Source organism: Sarcophilus harrisii, chromosome 4 (assembly GCF_902635505.1).
Source record: "Sarcophilus harrisii chromosome 4, mSarHar1.11, whole genome shotgun sequence".
Lineage (NCBI taxonomy): Eukaryota > Metazoa > Chordata > Mammalia > Dasyuromorphia > Dasyuridae > Sarcophilus > Sarcophilus harrisii.
Genome location: NC_045429.1, coordinates 159117566 through 159141951, shown reverse-complemented (window position 1 = coordinate 159141951; position 24386 = coordinate 159117566). Strand labels below are relative to the sequence as shown.

Genomic DNA, 24386 nt, shown 5'->3' with positions numbered 1-24386 from the left:
GTTTTAAATGAAATTTTTGAAGGGAAATAAAGTGCTCTGGAGGAAGGAATTGGAAGATCAGGTAATCTAAGTCATGAACAATCTGAAAATTAAAACGGGAGACAAGAAACATAATACAGAATTAAAAGACCGAAAATCTGAAGCAAATCTAAGGCATCTATCAAAAGCAACAGAAAATACATTTTAAAAAATTATCTAAGAATAAAACTCCCCAAACACATACAACCACACATCTAGATTGATTACTTCAAAAAACCATAAATATGAAAACTGTTGAGATTTGCTAGAAAATAGGGCAAAATGAAATCAGAAGTAAACTGTCACCTCCTAAAAGAATCATTAAAATAATTCCCAAATTCAAATACAGCTAAAACTTAAAAAACAAAAACAAAAAAAAACTATGCAAGCAGCCAGAGTAAGAATTCAAGTAGCAAAGAATCATAGTGAGGATCACACAATTCTTGGCAGCAATGAAAAGTGATCTCTGTAAATTTCTTGTACGATCACAAATACAGTCATATCTAAATCAATATAAGACAAAGTAGGGACAGACCAATATCGCAAATAACTATGAAAAAATATTCAAGAAAACTGGGACACTGATACATTGTTGGTGGAATTACGAATGAATCCAACCATTGTGGAAAGCAATCTGGAACTATACTCAAAAAGTTATCAAACTGTGCATACCCTTTGATTCAGCAGTGTTTCTGCTGAGCTTATATTCCCCCCAAAGAGATCTTAAAGAAAGGAAAGGGACCCATATGTGCAAAAATGTTTGTGGCAGCCCTTTTCGTAGTGGCTAGAAACTAGAAATTGAATGGATGCCCATCAATTGGAGAGTAAATTGTGGTATATGAATATTATTGTTACATAAGAAATGACCAGCAGGATAATTTCAGAGAGGCCTGGAGAGACTTACATGAACTGATGAGCAGAACCAGGAAATCATTATATATTTCAACAACAATACTATATGAGGGCCAATTATGATGGACGTGTTCCAACTGTTCAGTAATGAAGAGAACCAGCTACACCCAGCAAAAGAACTGTGGGAAGTGAGTGTGAACTACAACATATCATTTCCACTCCTGTTATTGTCTGCTTGCATTTTTATTTTCCTTCAAGTTATTTTTACCTTTTAAATCTGATTTTTTCTTGTGCAGCAAGATAACTATATAAATATGTATACACATATTGTATTTAACATATATTTTAATATATTTAATGTGTATTGGACTACCTGCCATCTAGGGGAGGGGGTGGGAGGGAAGGAGGGGAAAAGTTGGTTTTGCAAGGGCCAATGCTGAAAAATGACCCATTCATATGTTTTGTAAATAAAAAGTTTTAATTTTTTAAAAAAGAAAATATATTCAATAAAATATCAGCAAAGAAGCTAATACCAACATATTTAAAAGATAATAAACTATGACAGGGTTGGATTTACACCAGGAAGGTAGGGTTGGTTCAATAAATGTAACACCATTCAGAAAAGATTAACACAACATCTATTTGTTTAAATAAAAAGCTTGAAAAGTAAAAATTTTAAGGGATTAAAAAATAAAAAGCATAGGTATAAGTGGGTCTTTTCCTTACATAATAGTATGTATTTTAAAACCAAGAGCTGACATGACCTATAATGAAGAATCCCTAATGGCCTTTTCCTAGCAATAGCTATCACTACTATTCTGAGTTCTAGAAATGAAAGTTATAAGGAAAAAAAGCAAGAGAATAAACATTAACAAATATGTCACAAAACTATCCCTTAGAGTACGTACCTCAGAGATTTAACTAAAAATTTAAACAAATATCTTCAAAGTAGGACAAAATATACAATCCACTATCATCACCACCACCCTCAAAAAAAAATCAGGTTTTCTCTAACTCAGCAGGAAATGAATGAAATTCCATTCAATGTTAAATATAAAAAATATTTGTTTTTCAACTTATCAGGATCCAACCAGGAATTTTATTAATAAAATACTAGCAACCCTTTTTCACTCAAGAAATTTTTACATGACTCAGAGTATATAAAACATACATATCAAACATTTACTAATAATAAACCACAATTTCACTATCCCCCACCTTCAGTTGCCAGACCCCATATGGGGTCATGACCCACAATTTAAGAAGCTGTGATCTAGATAATAAAAGATTGCATAAATAAACAAGTTAGAGGAGGAGGGAAGCAAATATCTTCCCAATATATGGATAGTAGAAGTGTTCTTGATTAATAGGAAATAAGGAATATAACAGGAGATCAAATAAATCATTTTGACTACTTATAATTCAGAAGTTAAATTCTGAAATAATAGTTTCTATTAACTATTAACTAGCAAAAAAAAAAATCTTTGTATCAAGTTTCTCCAATGAAGGTCTGATATCCAAAATATTTATAGATAAATTATTCCAATGCATAAAAAGAAATTCATCCAATTGACAAGACAAAAAAAAAAATATGCAAGCAATCCTCAAAGGTTAGTTAGCAATGATATAAAAATATGCTACAAATCACTAATAAAAGAAACACAAATTAAAGCAGCTCCTTACATCCCTTCAAATTGGCAGAGGACAAAAAAAAAAAAAAAAAAAAAAATGATAGTTCTCGAAAGGAATGTAGGAAGAGGTACATTTAAACACTGCTGATGGGAGCTGTGAATTAGTCCAACCATTCCAGAAAACAAATTGGAACTACATTTAAAAACAAAAACAGCCTTTGGCCAAATGATATATACCTAAATTTTAACTCTCTAAATGCCAACATTTTCAATTTTAGTTATATCATTTTGCATGCTATATAATCTGATACTAACAATAACCCTGAAACAGGAAACACCCTGAAGCCCCATCTTACAGATGAGGAAACTGAAGCTGAGCATAGTTATATGATTTGTCTGTCTTCAGTGTCTGAAAAAGTATTAAAATCCAGGTCTTCCTGACTATTATGCCACCTTGACAAATATATCAAATAAGATATTTGTAAAGGGCTTAGCCCAGGCCTGGCATATAGGTGATTTATAATTAACTTTTCCTTCAGATTTTCCCTGTATATCCTAAAATCAAAAAGATCAAAAAAAGAGGTGAAAGAATAACCGCAACAGTCACAACACCATTTTTCTTTTATTGCAAATAATTGGAAAGTAAAAAATACCCATCACCCAGAGAATGGTTGCCCTAATTATGGTATATGAATGTAATGAAATAACATTTTAATGCAAAACATGAAGGGTGAAGCTAAACCAGAGCAACCTTAAAGAAGTTATATCAACTATTACAAAAGATGAGCAGAACACAGAAATTTTATTACTACAATATTGCAAAAAATGAATGAATGAAGTGATTGTTTTTGGAAGACAAAAAAAAAAAAAAAAAAATCGATGTAATTAATGACAAGCCCATGGTAAAGGACCAGTGATGAGGCATGCTTCCCACATAGTAGTAATGAATTAGAGATGCAGAATTCAAGGGAGGGAGGGAGAAAAAATTTGTAACTCAAAAATCTTACACAAGTGAATGTGGAAAACTATCTTTAGGCAGCTAGCTACTTGATGTAGCCCTGAAGTCAGGAGGACCAGAGTTCAAAAACACTATCTTTACAGATAATTGGAGAAAAAATAAAACACAATTAAGTTAAATAAATAAATGCGGTGCTGTTAAACATTAGAAAATGGAAATGGGGTGGAAAAAGTTTCCCTTTTGGAAAGAGGGTCAACATAGCAGTGATATTTAACTTTCAAAAGTTGCTTTTTTGTTTACATAAATTACACAACTAGGAAAAATAATGGGAGACAGACCTTTTTCCTCATATGAAATTTGTAAAAGAATAAAAATTATATCATAACTAAGACAAGCAAGCATTTTCTTAAAACTCTTTTAATTGTTGGATGCAATATGATATATGCACTCAGCAAAGTTTAAAAATCAAACATTTCAAAATAAACAAATCTGTCACACAAATTCCCATATGTGAAAATTACAGCACCCCATGACACTTACCTTGGGTTCGGATAAGTAGCAAGTTGTCAAGTGATGTCTTTGAAACACTGTAAATTTCTTCCTGGAGATAATCTCAGAAATTTAAAGTCTAAATTCCAATTCCTAACAATGACAAAAAAAGTTTTGTTAATTTTAGGCCTTTTAATAGGTACACTTCAATATACAGAATATGTACTAAAATATTATCTGTTAACATCATAAGATAGAGATGAGAAAAAATGAAAATTTTAACACTGAAGAACTTTAAAGATGTCTTCAGAAAGCCTTTAAAAAATTAAAATTTAATAATGTCTAATAAACTAATACTAGGAATTTTTTTAACTATATGGACTGCAAACAAGGCATGAGAAATATTTAATATTCCAGTAAGGAAATTCCAATTGTTTATCTTTCCAAAAAAAATAATTTCAAAGAAGTTAAAGCAATACTATATAAGCATCAGTATATACCACTTTAATTTGATCTAGTCTCCCACAGAAATATAATAAATTCTTACGTAAAATTTCAAACTATTCTAAGATTTTATAATCTCCATAAATTCTGCTGTACAATTCTGTACAATTGGATACATTCTTTTTCTCTACCACATTAGATATAAATTATTCTAAGTTAAATTTTTAGTAAATTTCAACAATTTTACACTTTGTGGATAAAAGTCACATGAAGTATTTGCACAAATACATTCTTTTATTTGAATGGTAATATTACTCTAATGACATTATTCTCAACTATACATCTCAAAAAACACTTAAGAACCTTCTATATGCTAGGTACTGAAGATGCAAATAGAAAAAAATGAAACCATTCTTTTCTCAAAGCACTTACATTTTATTAAGTGGGGAACACAGGTGGATATATAAATACACAAAGTAGTTACATAATACCCTGTAAAACTGGATAGCATTAATATCTTACAGGTAGAAAGGAAAATTAGGAAAGGCTTCCCATAGAATGTGGTATCTTGAAGAAAGTGAAAGATTCTATGAAACGAAAGAGAATGCATTGCAGAGATATAGAGAACTGACAATGCAAAAAAGCTTAACAGATGTAACACCAAGTATGAAGAACAGTCAATTTTGCAGGATTGTCAAGTGAGAAGAAAAGAAATAAAATCTAATGAAAACAATAAGATAGGTCACTACCCAGGTCTTTAAAAGTCAAAAAGTTCCTATTTTATATTAGAGGAAACAAGAAGCCACTAGAGTTCACTGAGTAGGAAAACAATATGGTAAAATCTGTACTTAAGAAAACTTATTTTGACAGGGTGGATTGAAAAGAGTTGAGATGAGACAGGAAAATACTTAAGAAATGATGAGGGTAATAGTTGAGGAAGAGAAGGTGCATGCCAAGAGGAAGGCATGAAACAGTACAAATAGTATTTTAGCTGTACTGATCATTTTAATTAATTTTTTCTCTTCTACCTTTTTCTATTTTTTTAAAAAAATTATTTGTTATAAGGGACAGCTCTCTGGAAAGAAGTAGGAAAAAATAATAGAAGATATATAGGGGAAATTTAGACAAAGCAAAAACAAAATGTCAATAAAAAATCTTTTTTAAAATTGTATGACAAAATAGACAAAATTTGAAAAAGCCATTGTTTCCCCAGTCAATTTTTCTGTCTTAATAAGATCTAAAATCAAATACCTTGTGATTCAATCAGGCCTTCAACTTCCTTACAACTTGTAGCCTCCAGAATAAATCTCTTATAAGTATTTGGCCTAATCCTATTTTCCCCATTCTAATTTTCTTAATGACTATGATGTTACATTCTAATTTAAGCTCTATTGTGTAGATTTCAAACCACTAGTTATAAATATCTGTGCAACTCTTTTCCCATTTTTTCTTTTGTTGAAAAATATCTTTCTTTAAGCACAATATTCCCCTACTCAAGAATGTCAATGGCTTCCCACTGCTGGGAGGTTGAAAGGCATTTAGAGGCCTAGTATTTAAAGCCTTTCAAAATCTTATAAAGTAGAAAACGACTAGGAAGCAGCATATGACAGGGGGAAAAAGGTACTGCCAATGAATGGAGTAAAAGGATTAGGATTCAACTCTCTTTTGACAGTGTCCAAGTAAACTTGGGTGATTCACTTAACTTCTCTATACCTCATCTATAAATGAAATGGTTGGCCTAGATAGACTCTTAAGTTCCTTCTAGTTCTATAAATCTATGATCCTATAGTATGATGATGAATTTGAAGAGTTATCTACTAGCAATTTAACGATCATAAATATTCAGTAAATATTAAGTATATATCATGTGCAGAGCACTATGCTAGGAGCAAATATGAAATTCACCTTAATACCTTAATGCTTTCATTTCTGGAGCTCACATTCAACAATATTCAACAAACATTTGTGTTCACCTGTCATGTCCCCATCTAATGCTATTTTTCTCTCATGAGAAATTTAGTATGATTCTGATAGATGTGACTCTTTCCAACAATGAGATGATTGAGTTTCAATGATCTAGTAATGAAGAGAGCCATTTGAACCCAGAGAGAGGACTGTGGGAACTAAGTATGGATCACACAACATAGCATTTTCACTTTTTGTTGTTGTTCCTTTTCATTTTGTTTTCTTATTCATTTTCTTTCCTTTTTGATCTGATCTTTCTTGTGCAGCAAAATAACTGTACATGTTTATATATATTTTAACATGTATAACATATATTGGGATTATTTGCCATCTAGGGGAGGGGGTGGAGGGAAAGAGGGGAAAATCTGAAACACAAGGCTATGCAAGGATCAATGTTGAAAAATTATCCGTGCATGTGTTTTGAAAATAAAAAGCTTTAATAATAATTTTTTTCAAAGATGAAAAAAAAAAAAAAAAAGGTATTCAGTGTGGAAAGAACACTAAACTTGAGAATCAGAAAACCAAGTTTCTAGTTCCAGCTTTGTTATTTTCTGGCTGTATGACTAGACAAACCACTTTTCTTTAAACCTCTCCTATCTACAAAATAGAAGAAATTGTATGAAAATGAACAAACTAGCTTACAAACTGTTCATCAAAGCAAATACAAATTCAGTGCTTTCTCCCTCAAATTATTTTTTGATAATGAAATAAGCTCTCTTCTTTGTTTAGGAACACAGGGCTAATTAATGCAGGGCTTTGCGTGATTATATTTTTTCTAATGGGTATGTTTTTCTTACCTTCTTAATGGAAAAGGGGAATTTGGAAATGAAAAGAAAACGGAATTTAAAAAAAAATTGGAGCCCCAATCATCATAAAAATAGACTACATTTCATACCTGAAAAAATCATGAATTGGGGATAGGGTGGATGAGCCTACACACATGCACAAATACATATTATTTAAGTTCAACAACTAGAACAACACTTTCTACATAATAGACAACAATGCTTATGGAATTGAAGACAAAAAATTAATGGCAATTCAAATTTTGGCTTCTTATGAGCAGAACCAGGAAATCATTATATACTTCAACACTGATACTGTATGAGGATATATTCTGATGGAAGTGGATTTCTTTGACAAAGAGAAGATCTCACTCAGTTTCAATTGATCAACCATGGACAGAAGCAGCTACACCCAAAGAAAAGAAACTGGGAAATGAATGTAAACTGTTTGCATTTTTGTTTTTCTTCCCGGATTATTTTTACCTTCTGAATCCAATTCTTCCTGTGCAAGAAGAAAACTGTTCGGTTCTGCACACATATATTGTATCTAGGATATACTGTGACATATTTAACATGTATAGGACTGCTTGCCATCTTGGGGAGGGGGTAGAGGGAAGGAGGGGAAAAGTCGGAACAGAAGTGAGTGCAAGGGATAATGTTGTAAAAAATTACCCAGGCATGGGCTCTGTCAATAAAAGTTATTATTAAAAACAAAACAAAGAAAAAAAAATTCTGGCTCCTTATAAAGTAAGCTGCTGTAGCAAATAGGGAGTTCTCCTATCTATATTAAGGTTAGAAAAAAAAATACTTAAAGCTCTTAAAATGAATATATCAATATAGCAATTAGGCACTTTGTCTCATGTTATTTCCAGAGAATATGGATCTGTTAATAGTCAGAAGTACTAAATAGAGCACAGAGGGAACTGAAAAATAAAAACTTGCAATCAAATTTTCCACATATCTAGACCATCATAAACTCTACCCATAATTATTTTTACATTTGAAAATTCCAAATGATGATCTGAAGGGGAAACAGAGAAGTGTTAATATATGTGCAGAGTTAGTGAACGACACTGGACCCATACTCAAAAGGCCCAAGATAGTGAATACCAAGAATAGGTTAATGGTCTGGAGAATATAACAAGGTTACTAAAAGACTGGCTATTTGTTTTTGTTTACAGATGCTCACATATTCTTCTCAAGTATTCATGCCAAAGAATTCTGACAAGTGTACATGAACTATGTGACACACAATGCTTTTAATATAAAGGCTTCAGTTATTATAAAGACAAAATGCCAGAGTATTACCATTTGTGAATTCAAGATTACTTAACCAAAAAAATTACATTTGTGCATTCTCAAGTTTACTAAAAAACCCATACTAGATAACATGGCTAATACAGGCTTGTTCCCTTAGTATTGAATGATTGAAAGAGTAAAAAAATAGGATCAAATACTTAACTGAAATACACCTAAGAGGTCTCTTCATCCAACCTCCTTTTACCAGTAATAAAAATAGATGCAAAAGGCAGAGCCAGGATTTGAATTCTGTTCATCTAACTTCAAATCCAGAGTTCTTTCCCTGTATAAGGACAGTAAATACATCACACAGCATTTGGGCAAGGTTCTCTCATAAAAAGCTGGGAAGACATTTTCCCCTCATATCCCTCTTTGATTTCTAATCTTTTATTCCTATGATATAATCCTTGTTGTTGAGGTTTTAGTCTTGTCTACCTCTCCCTGACCCCATTTGGGATTTTCTTAGCAAAGATTGTTGTGGTTTGTCCTTTTTTCTGGAAGCATATTATTTGTAGTGTTTCATGCCCTCTCCTCAGCATGCACCAACTTTTTTTAAAGAAGAGTCTGGCTAAGAAAGAAGTTAACAGCTTGAGAGGATGACACGAGTTAAATGAAGATTAAGGGAAAATAAAGGAATATGTCTGAAGGCAGCTTCTTAATTCATTTATATTATCTATTCCATATATATCATAGCATATAAGTGAATTGGATTTAAGTCAGGCCTATGTAAAATCACTTTCTCCTCCAGAACTATCTAGAACCAGTGGCAAAATATCATATCATATCACCTTTCTGGTGATGGCCCAGGAGGCAGATCCAAGATTCTGACTTTTTAAAGCTAAGGTCTCTAATAGGTCCCATTTAGACTGAGATCACACCCATCAGCAATTAAATCTAGGTAAGAAAGAAGGCAGAAGAAAATGGTCTCATACCTAGTCAAAAATAAAAACATAATGGTTGGGAAAGATCCTCAGGGTTTCTGGCCAAAACAGAAATTGCTATTTACATTCACTCTAAGGCAATTAGGGCCCAAACAATGACCCATTGGGATTTGGGCTAGGACCTATACTAAGCTCAAACCTAGGAGAGACAGTGATAGATCTCTTGACAAAGATACTTGGAGTGGTTTGCCATTTCCTTCCTCACTTCATTTTACATATGAGGAACTGAGACAAAAAAGGATTAAGTGACTAGCCCAAAGTCACATAACTAGATCTAAGATCAGGTCCTCCAGATTCAAGGAGAGACCCACTATCCATTAAGCCTGCATCTGCCTAACATTTAATATACCCTTGCTAAGATATGCATAAATTAATGAAGCATTAGGAGTAATGTGTTTTTTAAAAATCCTCCCAAACTGATCAGTTTAGATCATCTAGCTTAATATTTTCTATTAATTTGTTCATTTCAGTAAATGGTTTTTTTTTCTAATTCTAATTTTCTAATTTCTAATTCTAAAATATGTACCTTGTTTAAAAAAATTATAAAAGTTGGGAGTTGGAAGGGATAATGGAACAGAACCAGAATGAAGTTTTATGTATATTGAATCGACTATATGCTAAAATAAAAGTCTTAATTTAATTAACATATTAACACTTCATTCAAAAATACTAAAATACCATGAAGAACACTTTTCTAACTTTAAAAATGAGCATAGAAATAACTAAGTATCCTTCTACACTTCTCTACCCTGTGCTCAAGGCAGCTTCTGCCCAAATGGGTTATGTGACTTGACTAGGCTCATACAACATACAAGCAATCATGGCTGCTACTAGCTCTGGCAGGCCCCATTAAGAATTCTGTCACTGAATCCCCCAAAAAACCTGTCCAATATACTATTAATCAAAAATAACCATTTATGATAATTTCTGGATGCAAGATGGATCCCACCCAACACAGTACAGTGTTACAGTTATACTTTTGATTTCTCATACTGCTTGATATATCACCTATTATCCTAGAGAAAAAAAATCTGACTAGAAATCAAGACTTTTAGTCTGGGCTTTGCCTTGGCCTACTTCATCATTTGTAAAATTAAAGGATATACATGTCATTTAGAAATTCCTTCTAAAATTCCACAAAACTATAAACTGTCCAGTGGAGCTATATTGAAGGACTATATTGTTTAAGCATGTATATACATATATTTTTTTTTCATATAAACATATTCATATAAATGGTTCCCCTGGTGTGTGGCATATTTCAAATTTCTATAATAAAAAGTGGTTCAATCTACTATATGCCTTATTTTACAATAAAACTAGTAGTGTTCTACAGATAAGACAATAAGTTAATTGGATCTGAACAAGGAAGTGATAAGTATACTTAATATGGTTCTCAAATACAAGAGTTTTGGCCAAGATGCCCCTCAAATCTTAAATCCCAGATTGCTGTCAGAGTAATTTTGGCATAATCTAATCTAATAAGTAAATTTATGACTCATCAATTAGGTATTTTCATATTTTGCTGGGATCATAAACTTGAAAATAATCTGAAAATAATCTGCACCAGCAGATTTCTAAAAATGGTTTCTAAAAATGCTATCTGAGAAAGTAATGTGTGATTTCCAATGGGGAAAATCTGATGTCAAGCCTCCCTCTCAATTGATTCTTACACTCGAATGAAGTATATTATACTTCCAATGTTTTTACATAAATCACCCACATTAATCAGTTCTATTGTGATTAATAAAGGAATTTTCTAAAGATATGGAAGGAAAAAAGGACAATAATATACCATAACAATTCCCTATATAAAAGCAAACTCATTGGAAAGGAATCCATAACCTCACACCATGCTTTAACTAAGTAACAAGAACTACTCTGTAGTTAATTTTGGCAATAATCCAAAAATAATACATCAATATAGAAATCTGCCCAAGATTGAAATAACAGAAACAATACCTAAATCTAAACACATCAAATATTCTACCTATTTTTTTCTATTTTTAAATCCATTTGTTCCCATCTTTACCAATTTTTTCCCTCATTCACTCATCTTAACCACCAATTTAAGTTCTATTCTGATGTTTCTTCCTGGCAAAAAAATAACCCTAGTTCATTTATGAAAATGGACCAGAAGTTCTGATAGGTCTTAAGCTCAACTTATGGCCTACTACTGTGCCGGGACCGCTCAGTTCAGGGAGACATCAATTTTACAAATTACAGTGAAGCATAGGACGATAGGGTTGTGGGGGGAGAGGAGAAACAAAGAACAGATAACAGGATACATCCTATGCTCTCAAGGAGTTTATAATGTACTAAATTTGTCCTAACGTGAGATTTGTGTTGTTGTTCTGGCCAAAGCAACTCAAAATAGCAACTACAGCAGCGAATGGTTTTAATGAGATTTTTAAGGGAACAATCTTAGAAATGAAATAATTCTAAAGTCTGTATCTACAATCCACTAGCCTTCAAGACTTAAAAGTAGAAAAAGAGAATTTAACACATCCTTGATTTTAAATGGGCAAATCTAAGGCTATGGAGTAAATAGCTGGGACATGCTTTAAGTTATTTTTAACCTAAGACTCAAGTTTCCTCAACTATAAAAGATAAGTGCCTTCCACCTCTGTGAGGTCATAAGGTCCCTTCCAGCTCTAAATCTAGAAGTCTATAACGTTAAGATTTTGTTAAGTCAATTTTCATACGAACTTTAACAAATTAGTTTAATGTGTTAACATAAGTGCAAGTCACTGATCTCAGCCTATCGATTTCTAATCACCACACCCTTTCATTCCACCACAAAAAGACCACCATTTCATCTACCACAGAATAAGTATCTGAAGGGATGGCGTCTAAAAGGAGTAAGACGGAAGTAGCTCAGCAAACACCAAGCATGCAGCTGCTCGTGCCCAGGTGCGGCATGTTACCTAAAGCCCTCGGCCCGGAGGCAGGCTCAGATCCAACAAATACCAAAACGAGCCTATCTTCATGGGGGCCAGACTCAGCGACAAGAGTTGGGACCCAACTCCGTGTAAAAGGGCACTGCGAGGAAGGCAATCTCTGCCTGGCCATCTGCCCTCCCTCTAAGGCGGAGCAACAACAGCAAGGGAGCCTCACTTACCTGGGCCAGAGGAGAGTCACCGCGCCGCTGTTAGGAGGGAACGGCCAGACCAAGGCCCAGAACAGGGAGAGGAAAAGTAGCGGGGAGAATAATTAAGCTAAAGATCCACCACGTTCCCCCACCCCCACCTCCCCAAGTCCTCTCCGCCGCTACCAGAACAAATCCAGGTACAACAGTTTCCCGCGGGGGACGGGAAGGAGGGCGGCGGGGGGAAAAGGTCTCGGCCAATAAAAGCTCGACACAAGTTGCCTGCCGGGCGTCGGCAGGACCCGTAGGCGGAGGAAAGACAACGGGGGCGCGTGCGCGAGCCGAATGGGGGAGGGTGAAGCGAGGGAGGCAACGGGGTGCGCGCTGGGGGCTGGGGCCTGCAGACCACCCCAGGGCGGGAGACTAGCGACAACAAGCGCGCGGAACGGTTGGAGAGTCTCGAGTCAAGCCTGCGGCCGCGCGCGCTCCTTTTCCCTCCCTCCCCTTCCCGCTCCTCCTGGCCCCGGTGTCTCTTCAGGGCCCAGCAGCGCCTCGAGAGTCCGAGTGACTGGGGCCCTGAAAATAACGGCTCGACGTTACCCTGATCTCCCTTAACGCCATCATCCCTCCTAAAGCCTACCCTTTCCTTAAGTTTCTATACATCTAGTAAAGTCTTATAGCCTCACATAAGGCTTTACCTGACGGGCCGAACGTTTATCCCGGCACTTATCTCCGTCGTAGCTGCACAGCGGCCATTTCCCCCTTCACAAACAGGAGAAGAACCATAGAGGCATTCTTGACGCCCTAGATCAACAGCGTCACTTCCGTTGGGTGGGCGGGGCCTACCGTCGCCATCACACTTCTGGGCAAACTCGAGTCGAGCGTCCTTAACTCATTGCCCTCTACATTGATGGTTGCAAGGGGTCTTCCGGGCGATCACGTGGGCGTTCTCGGGAGTGAGTCATGGGGATGTATTCCCGCCCTAGCTCTGGGCTCTTGGGAGCCGGAGGAGGCCGATTTGGGGCGGCGTTGCTCGGCAAAGCGGCTGTTACACCCCCCCACCCCACCCCACCCCACCCCCCGCTCCCGTTTGTTTAATCCGGCGGGTCTCGCCTTTGAGCAACAAAGGGGGGAGAAACCCCGAATTCTGCCACCTACTCAAAACTCTTGGCTGTTGACATTTTATTGTTGAGCTCCTTAACTCCCGTTACGTTGACGCCGCGGAAAGAACGATCACACACACAAACACGCAAGCGCGCTGAGGGTCCGAAAGAGTGCTGTGTCACTCCGGCGCTGTCTCTTAGCCCCGAGGAAGGCAATTTCTGACGCTGTTTGCACAGCCGCCCCATGATTCCCCTTCCCCCCCGGCCCCTTTCAAACTCAGCCAGTTCACAGCGGAGAAATTTGACAGAAAAGCCGAGCATCCTCACAGATTGACTGTTTTAAGCGTACGGAGTCGCCTTCCCTATTGGAATGCAAGTTCCTGGAGAGTAAGGGACCGTATTTTGCGTCTCATTTGTATCCTCGGCGCTTTTATCACGCAGCAAGTCTTTAATAAAGACCATTGATGGCTATGTCTATCTCGGAAACTTCTGGTTTGTGCATTTGTGGTCTGGTAAAATTTCCCCCTCCCCCCCCCCCCCCCCCCCAATACGGGCATCGTGAGAACGTGGTAGAAGGAATGGATGTTCCAAGTTCATGACCAAAATTGATTTCTTACATTCAACTCGAGTGTATCGGATCAGAATTAATAAGAGGAAAAACCTCAATTCAGAGATTAGATTGCCCTTTTTCTTAAATTCCCCCATCCCCTCAATTGCTACAGTATTGCCTAGTAACATCATTCCAAAACATTTAGAAAGAATTCGAAAAGAAAAGCCTACAAAGGCTGGAAAATAAGACCGGCTTTTAACGTACTGACCAGTGTTTTTGTTTGTTTGTTTGTTTGTTTCTAGGAAGAGACCTTCAGCTAATGTGATGTTCCCTAACAAGTTCATGACCGTCACCTCTAGCACTCTATTATATATTACCACAACCCGCCTTACCTCTCGCTCAAACACAGACACCTTTTTGGGGCTTGGGTTAGTCTCTTCTGGTGATTTCACTGGTTGAAGGAAGTTACCGGAAATTACCTCCAAAAAGAAATGAAGATTGGCAACTGTTCTGTGTTCTGTTCCAGCTCTAAAAATCTGCGAGCCTGATATTCGCATTCCATCTGACCCCACTTGTGAGAAATTGGATGAATTACAAAAATTAAGAGAAATACAGAGAAATGAAACTTTAAATTGGGGAAAAAAAATAAAATTGAAACCAAGCTAGGATGTGGTACAAGAAAACAAAACTAATAAAAGGCTAATGTAATTAATGGGGAGAGGGTCTGAGACTTGCAAACAAATGTAATATGGGATGGGAATTTTCAATAAGAAACACATCATATTTCCTTCACAAGCTAATTGTACAATATTTCAGAGTCTGATTCTTTTTGTACAGCAAAATAACGTTTTGGTCATGTATACTTATTGTGTATCTAATTTATATTTTAATGTATTTAACATCTACTGGTCATCCTGCCATCTAGGGGAGGGGGTGGGGGGGGATAAGAGGTGAAAAATTGGAACAAGAGGTTTGGCAATTGTTAATGTTGTAAAGTTACCCATGTATATATCCTGTAAATAAAAGGCTATTAAATAAAAATAAAAGAAACACATCATAAAATATAATTAAAGGTAGAGAGTTAGAAGGAAGGTATGGTGATGTTATCAAAGGAGAGTTAAATTCATCAGGGACAATTAAACTCTTCAAATATAATGTTTGTTTTACTTTAAAAGTGCTTTTGAGACAGTGTATTCTAAAAAGTGTTTGTGCAATATTAAGCTATTAAATTTTATTTGCAACAATTGAGTAATTTAATTGGATTTGTATTTAGGGGACTTTAAAAAGACAAGTACTGATTCCAAGGGTTCTTATTCTAAAAGACATTCATCTCTGGTTGTGTAATTAAATATTTGTAATTTCACCCGTCCTAAACCCAATGTCATTATTTCTCACATACCTAAGGTCAGCCTCAGTTACAATAAGAGTTGAATAAATGTTCCTCTTGGTAAATTCTAATCTCATTCACACTCTTAAAACTCATTTTCCCCTTCTGTAAAATGGAAGAATTAGATCTGTCAAACAACAAGCATTTAAGTATTATTGAGTGCCAAGCATTGTGCAAAGTGCTTTGGATGCTAACAAAAGCAAATATATATATATATATATATTTTAAGGGCTTGCCCCTCAAGGAGCTTACATCCTAATGAGAAGGGAGGCACAGGAAATATAGAATTAGACATATGTAGAACACAAACTAGTTAAACGATAACCTTAAAGTGGAAAGACTCCTCCAGAAGATGATGTTTAAGGAGTTGAACAAAAAAAAGGGATTTTAAGAGATAGAAGTAAGGAAAGAAGGAAAGGGAGAGTTACAATCTAAACCAATATTCTTTGAGGCAACTAGGTGGCGCAGTGGACAGAGCATCAGCCCTGAACTCAGGTTCAAATCTGACCTCAGATACTTCCTAGCAGTGTGACTCTGGGCAAGTCACTTGACCCCAATTGCCACAACAACAACAACAAAAAATCTAGATCAATGTTTTTCAAACTTTTTTTTTAATCACATATTCCAGTAGTATAAGAGAGAGAAAGCCAGCAACAATATCCCCATGATATGTATTTATTGATTTATAAATTATGCATATGTATCATAGTACTAATATATATTAACAAACTTACCCAGAAAAATTAAAAGGAATAAGATAAAAGATAAAATGGTATTTGATCTAAAGTCATATAAGCCATTAGAATTTATTGGTCAGATCTGTACCTTAGGAAAACCACTTTGGCAAGTGGAATATGAATCAGAGTGAGGAAAGCCTTGAGATTACCAGATCGTTTGGGAGCCTATTTAAATAATCCAGGTGAAAAAGTGATGAGGAACTCAATCAAAGCCATGGCTACAGGAGCAGAGAAGAATAAAGATTGTAGAAATGTTGGGAAAGTAGAAAAAATTAGATTTTTCTAATTTGGCATGGGATTTGGTTATGTGGGGGTAAGGAGAACAAAGAATCCAAGATGACATGAAAAGTTCAGAAATGAGTGAGTAGAGAGATGGTAGTGTTCTTGACAGAGACATTTGAAAAATATGTATTTGTAGAGAAAGGTAATATAAAATCTCTAACATACTGAAATCTGTTTATACCAGTTCATCCCTCATGACACTCTCTGACAAAATGGGGAGAAGGATGGATTTGCTGGCCACCAAGCAGACCAAATGAGGTGCATCTTCAAGAAGATAGGAGACAGGATGCAAAGAAAAGTGTATGGGTGGGGAGGATTTACTCACCAGCTGCTTCAGGTCACATTATAATTACTCCATTATGAGATCTATACACAGCATAGCTCCAAAAAACTAATGGGATGGAGCAGGAGAAGTCAAGTGGAAGATTGTCAAGTGAAAATTAGTGTAGGGAGAGGTAGTATAATTGGTTGTAGAAAAGCCTACAGTTGGCTCTTGCAAAAAGAGTAGTGTCAGCTAGGTGAACCCACCCCACAAAATTGTATTAGGAGGAAAATCATATATTTATGCCTTGGTCTCCCCCCCTTTCCTCCCTCCCCCCAAGGTACAAAGGATTCTATAGCCCAGGAGAGGCAGTGGAGATTTATGCTTGAAAAAAACACAAAGGGGTGATTTTAAAGAGGAATTGGAGAAAAGAATGGACAATATTTCCAAATAACAGATAGACACAGAAGCAGGATGTTTTGAAGGGAAGACCTGACCATAGGGCTAGTTTGGTCAAATTTGGGGAGGGTAGGAGTCAGGAGAGAAGTTTACAACTCAGCAAGGTCAACCAGCTAACACCAGAAAAGGGTGTGAACACGGCTAGCTCACTGCAGACTCCTAATTGGCTTCTTTCAGCAAATAGCCTTACTCTTTGTCTAGTGCTTCTAGTTCTGGGTGAGATATCTCCTAGAAAACAGATATATTAATCTCTTTTTACACTTTTTTACAACAGAATTTTGTCCTTTTGACTGATCATACACCCCAATGATCATGCCATGACTCCAGTGGAGATACTGTCTCCCATTTAAGAAATTTACTTAAATCTTTTAAAATCTAAAACAACTTGAGGTTAGATTATCTTTAGGGCATCTTCCCCTCCCAACAAACTACTTTAAAAATTTGGGAGAGATTGGCTTCTAAACAATCCAATCTCTCTACCTTGGGCATTTCTCTGGCTGTTCCTCATGCCTAGGATGTTCTTACTTCTCTGTTCCAACTACTGACTCCCTGGTTTCCTTTAAACCCCACCTTATGCAGAAAGTCTTCCCAAACACCTCTGAATTCTAGATCCTTCCTTCTCTTATTTTCTGTATATAATTTGCTTTTTGTGTTTGGATGTTGTCTCTTTCATTAAATAGTAAGCCCTTCTGGGCAGGAACTATCTTTTTTCCTGTTTTTGAATCTCCAAGGACTTAGAAGTACTTAAAAAAAGGATGATTGATTGATTGATTAATTTAAGCTTTCGGTGGAGAGTGCTGAACTCTGGAAAATCTATTAGGATTCCAGGACTCCCCTCTACTAGCTGCCAAATATTAGGGCTCAGAGTGGTGAAGTCTAAAAATATTGGGGTTTCAGGCCAGTGTTATGTGTCTCAAAAGAATTTGTAGATTCAGAATATCTCTAAATCAAGAGATAAAAATTTTATTATGCTACTGACAGCAGGCTAATTTCTAAAAGGGATTTTCTCTCTCTCTCTTTCTCTCTCTCTCTCTCTCTCTCTCTCTCTCTCTCTCTCTCTCGCTGAAACAACTGGGGTCAAGTGACTTGTTTTTTTCTGTCCAAAGTCTATTGGGATTGCTTTAGATCACTGAACCACTGAAAGAACCAACTCTTTCATAGCTGATCATCACACATTCTTGCTGTTATTGTATACAGTGTAATTCCTGGTTCTGCTTGTTTCACTCAGCATCAGTTCATGAAAATCTTTCCAACCCTTTCTAAAATCAGCTTGTTCATCATTTTTTATAGAACAATAATATTCTATTATCTTCAGGTACCACAACTTGTTTAGCCATTCCCCAGTTGATAGGCATCTAATCATTTTCCAATTCTTTGCTAACACAAAAATTGCTGCTACAAAATTTTTGCATATGTAGGTTCTTTTCCCTCCTTTATAATTTCCTTGGGATGTAAAATCAGTAATGGCACTGCTGAGTCAGAGGATGTACAGTTTTATAGCCCGGGCATAGTTTCAAATTGCTCTCCAGAATGGTTGGATTATTTTACAATTCCACCAACAATGTTCGAGTGTCCCAGTTTTCCCACATTCTCTCCAACATTTATCATTGTCTTTTTCTATCATCTTAGTCAATCTGAGAGGTGTGAGATGGTACTTCAGAGTTGTTTTAATTTGCATTTCTCTAATCAATAGTGATTTAGAGCATTTCTTCATTTGACTATAGATGACTTTAATTTTACCATCTAAAAATTGCCTATTCATAGCCTTTGATCATTTATCAATTGGGGAATGACTTTGAAGTCTTATAAATTTGACACAGTTCTTTATATATTTTAGAAATGAAACCTTTATCAGAAACACTGGCTGTAAAGACTTTTTTCCCAGCTTTGTACCAAAAGGGAGTCTTAGGGATTAAAAAGAGGAAAAATGCCTTAACGTTGGGCAAGTTCAGAATCATTAACAGAATATATTTATGGACAGAAGGAATCTTAGGCATCACCTAAGTCAACTCTTTCATGTTACAGATGGAAAAATGAGGCTAGCAGATTAAATAACTGGCTCAGATCACACAGATTGTGAGTTTTTTGAAGGTAGGGATGATCTTTTGTCTTTTTGAGGGGGAGAAGGGGAAGAGATACCCAGTACCTTGCACAGTGTCTATCAACATTTTGTAAATGTTTAATTGATTGACACAGATGACCTCAAGAAGGCTTTGGATAACAGAACCAAAATTTGAATTCAAATTCTCTAACTCCCAAAACAGCTTTCTTCCTATTATATCACTTCATGATTGTCTTATCTTTTTGTCTTTTTTGCTGAGACATTCAAGGTTAAGTGACTTGCCCAGGGTCACACAGCTAAGAAGGGTTAAGTGTCTGAGATCATATTTAAACTTTTAAACTCAGATCCTCATTATTTAAGGGCTAGTGCTCTATCCACTGCCCCCAATGACTTTCTTATCCAATCTGTCACATGATTGAGAAATTATGCCTTCGAGTTGGGAGTTGACTTTGTCCAAGTATTTTCTTAGGCTACTTCGGCAAGCAGACCCACTTCTAGTGGATGTGCTGGCAAAAGTATATCAGGTAGTTCTCAGGAAAAAAAATACTCATGGTACACATTTATTCTTCATCATTGACATTTTCTCCCTCACTCTTAGTCTATAAATCAGGCCTTGAATTGAAACATTGGCTGATTTCACAGGTGTAAATATTCACACTGAAAACTTGACAATCATCCATGATTCTTATCTTATGGCCATCACATTTTCTCTTTCTATTACAGTTTCTTGATGAAATCTTTGATTTCTTTTGTTCATACTTAGTTCTTTATGGTGGGGAAAGCAAAAGCTGTATTTGAAGATCTTTCAGTTACTCTGCAGCAGCTGAGGAATCGCCTGTTCCAGGATAACTCCATTCTAAATGTGAACACAAGCATCATTTCTATCAGTTGTACTTAGTACCTTGTTTCAAGTTCTGGCCCAAAATATCTCCTTCTAAGATCAAATCAATCATATTGAACCATGCTAAATTAGATAATTATTGTCTCTATCAACTCTAATGGCTTAACACTTTGTAAAGATTCCAACAGTTCTTCTAGTCCTCCCTGTTTTCCTAGTTCACCTCTGCTTTGATAATGCTTTCTGCCAATCAAGATCTTGATCTTAAAGTTCAACAGTTCAACAGTTCATCAATTCATCAGTTCAACCATGGCTTCCCCTCTGCCAAACATCTCTTTTCTTGTCTTAGAGTTGCTTGGGCTTCTGTATACTAGATTTAAAATGGAAAGTCCATTTGCATTCCTGTTCTGCTACCTATGCCTGTGGGAAAATCTAACCTTGGTTTTCTTGTTTATAAAATGGTAGTGTTTGGATTGAATAAACTTTCAAAACCCCTCCCAGCTTTATGTGGAGGAACATATTTATGTGGAACATAATATGTGGAAACATATTTACCCCCATCAACTACCTTCTCTGATGCTCTTTCCATATGAATGAATGTGGCTGAAGAAAGGTAATTGTATCATCTTGAATCACTAAAGATGATGATAATCCAATCTTAGCTGGGGCTTTCTTATTGCCAATAAATCCTTTTCTTTTTCCTTTATTGATTAAAATTTATACTCCCACAGAAGCAATCCTAAACCTTTTCTCTTCTGAAGCCCTCTTTCTACTCAATCTCAGCTGAGAATTGGTAGCTCCTACTTTATTGAGAAAACTGTTGTTTTTCATCATGAGCTTCCTTTTCTCTCCTATTCCACACTTCAACATTGTATCCTTTCCACTTTGAAATGGTCCTTCTCTTTGCCAAAAGTTTGCTCTTTTTGTTTTTGTATTGATAACATTTTTTATTTTATTTGGTTTGATACAAAAAATATTGATTTTTTTAAATTTTTATTTATAAGATATATGCATGGGTAATTTTTTAGCATTGGTAATTGCAAAACCTTTTGTTCCAACTTTTCCCCTCTTTCCCCCTACCCCTTCCCCCAGATGGCAGGTTGACCAATACATGGTAAATATGTTTCAGTATAAGTTAAATACAAAATAAGCATACATATCCAAACAGTTATTTTGTTATACAAAAAGAATCAGACTTAGAAATAGTGTACAATTAACCTATGAAGGAAATCAAAAATCCAAGTGGACAAAAATAGAGGGATTGGGAATTCTATGTAGTGGTTCACACTAATTTCCCAGAGTTCTTTCCTTGGGTGTAGCTGGTTCAATTCATTACTGCTCTATTGGAATTGATTTGGTTCATCTCATTGTTGAAGAGGGCCATGTCCATCAGAATTGATCATCATATTGTATTGTTGTTGAAATATATAATGATCTCCTGGTTCTGCTCATTTCACTTAGTATCAATTCATGTAAGTCTCTCCAGGCTTCTCTGAAATTATCCTGCTGGTCATTTCTTTCATAACAATAATATTCCATAATATTCATATATCACAATTTGTTCTCCAATTTATGGGCATCCATTCAATATCCAGTTTCTGGCCACTACAAACAGGGCTGCCACAAACATTTTTGCACATACAGGTCCCTTTCCCTTCTTTAAAATCTCTTTGGGATATAAGCCCAGTAATAACACTGCTGGATCAAAGGGTATGCACAGCAAAACTCTGTTCTTAGAAGACAGTAATTTAATTAACGGCCTACTCTTTGGATTGTATTTCAAGATCTTTATGGAACTCCTAAATTTAGAAAGATTATGGTAACATTACTCCATAGCCTACTTTTAAATTTTTATAATCTTGATGAGGTTAGTGGCAGGTTCAGAGTTCAGGGAACCAAATGAAGAGGTTTGGGGTTATGTTCCCCTAGGATTCAGTGCAGGGCAGGGACGTGGTGCAGAGGTCCTTTGTAAAGGAATTTACAAACCCGAAAAGCTAGATTGGCAAAAGAAGTTTATGATTGGCATTGGGAAGTCAGCCTTTGCTATGCATGAATAGAAAAACTGAATTCCTTGGTGGCAAGGTCCTAACAGAGAGATATAAAGTTTCTAGCAGAGAAATCCCGATAGCAAGGTATAAAGTCTTGTTAGGGAAACAGGTGAGAAAGAGATAAAGAGGGGGTAACGCTGAAAGAGAATATCATTTCAGCAGGCAGAGGGTTGCTGCTATGCCAAGAAGAGAGAGAGATTCCTTGGCATAGCATGGCATGGCATGTTAGGTCCTCCGCAAGGACTGAAGTTCAAATTGTCTCTTTTTGAAGCCAAGGCTAGAAGCTGGGTGCAGCTCTTGATGGGGGCTGGGTACAGTTTGAGCTGGAATCAGAATAGAAAATCTTGGAATCTCCAGCTCTGGCTAAGTAAGAGTGGTACTCAGCCTTCCCACCTAGATCTTGATTCCCTGGGGCGGGTCTTTAACAGAGGCAGGGTTCAAGGAGAATCTCTCCTTCAAGGAACTTCTCAAAGTGCTTTACATCATGGCTCACCCCCAGGTCAGAGAGAAAGAAAGAGAAAGAGTTTGGGGGCTCCCTTTGTCAATCTGACATTGACTAGTGGCTTGCTTCTCTATCACTGATAATCACCCCACACACACAAGCTAGTTATTTTAACTCTCCCACCCCTCAACAGACTCCTCATGATACAGATTTGCTTTGTGATACAGATGCTAAAACCCAAGTATGCAGTCCCAGGAAGTGGAATACTAAAAATTTCTCCCAGTGGATTGATGTTCCCTGGGTTTCAAGCATGACAGAAAAGTACTCCAAAAGAAAACTTGTACATTTATTTACTTGTCTGAGTACTTACATGTTGCCCATTTCCTGCTTCACATCTATATTATACTCTCCCTGACAGATACTTTCTGTCATTTACTTCCTTTCAATTTCCCTTTGTTATATTGTCTGCTTTCATTGGATTATAACCTCCTCCTTGAGGGCAAGGATTGTTGAGTTTTTGTTTTTAATCCCCAGCATTTAGCACAATACCTGGCATATAATGAGACTTTTTTTTTCCTGAGGCAATTGGGGTTAAGTAACTTGCTCAGGATCCCACAGGAGACTTTTTTTTTTCCTGAGGCAATTGGGGTTAAGTAACTTGCTCAGGATCAGACACACAGTGTCTGAGGCCAGATTTGAATTCAGGTCCTCCTGACTTCAGAGCTGGTGCTCTGTCTACTGCACCACCTAGATGCCCCATGTAATAGACTTAATAAATATTCATTGTATTGGATACAAGTAAAAAAATAAAACAATCTCTGCTCTCAAGGAGCTCTTATTCTTGTGTGAGAGACAACACATGAAGATTTCAGCTCTAAGTCAGATGGGAAAGATCCCAGGATTTTTAGGGTTCAAAGGCAAAAAGAATAGCAACATTATTTTTAAATTATTTCCACCAATAAAATCATATTGGTGGAATGTTCTGATGTTGAACCACCCAATTATGGCAAAAAATTCAGTGACAAAAATTTTTTCTGGGTCTTCATTTGATGTATCTGTAGCACCTACAGAAGTTGCCAGGTCACTGCATGGGAGTTGCTTCCCAGGATGATAGTAGCTGCAGTAAATGGATTGGAAGTGTGTGGAATGGAGAGATGAAAAACTTACAGTAATGTGTGAATTTTTTTTCTTTATTTTCATTATTCCTGTGTTTCCCTGTGACCTGCATAAGTACAATATGTGCAGTCCTATATTTACTTAAACCTTCTTTATTTACAGGCATATTTACTTAAGCTAAGTTGGTGACATTTATCAGCGTTTGATATTTATTGATATTTAGTCTATTAGCTTGACCACTGTCACCTCCTAAACCAGAAACCTTCCATTCCAATCTCTCCAGATAATAATAACTAATTAGGTGTCACCCTCCCCCCAATGCTCTCTTACTTGTTATAATCTCTTGTAACAAAATCAATAAAAGCTGTGTATAGTCACTGATTCTTCGGCCCTCCTGCTGTGAGTATTTTTACTTCCCTTTATCTCTCATAGCAGGACTGCCTGCCTCTCATGAGAAGCTATAATAAACAACTTTCTGCTTTCTACTTTGAGTGATCTCTGAATAGTCATTTTAGGTAGGGGTCTCTCACATCCCACATAATTAGGAGCTCATCTAAGATCAGGTATCTTTGGGGGAGACAGTTGTGCACTCCAAACAGGCACAAGCATGCCCACGGAGTAGCTCTTTCT

At 36.3% G+C, this 24386-nt stretch overlaps 1 protein-coding gene across 11 annotated transcripts in view; it reads right to left on the bottom strand.

Annotated features, from left to right (window-relative positions):
• BCLAF1 (BCL2 associated transcription factor 1) overlaps positions 1-13300 on the bottom strand; it is a 37247-nt gene extending 23947 nt beyond the window's left edge. For 8 of the 11 annotated variants that reach the window (XR_001121071.3, XR_001121072.3, XM_031964218.1 and 5 more), the window contains exons 1-2: positions 13169-13299; positions 4000-4101 (exon numbers count right to left, since the gene is read on the bottom strand). The gene's annotated coding sequence lies outside the window, so the exon portion shown is untranslated. Of the gene's footprint in view, positions 1-3999; positions 4102-8604; positions 8725-13168 lie in introns of all 11 variants that reach the window. The other 3 variants (XR_004233607.1, XM_012549360.3, XM_023503222.2) reach the window with 2 other exon arrangements.
• Positions 13301-24386: the final 11086 nt, after the last annotated feature.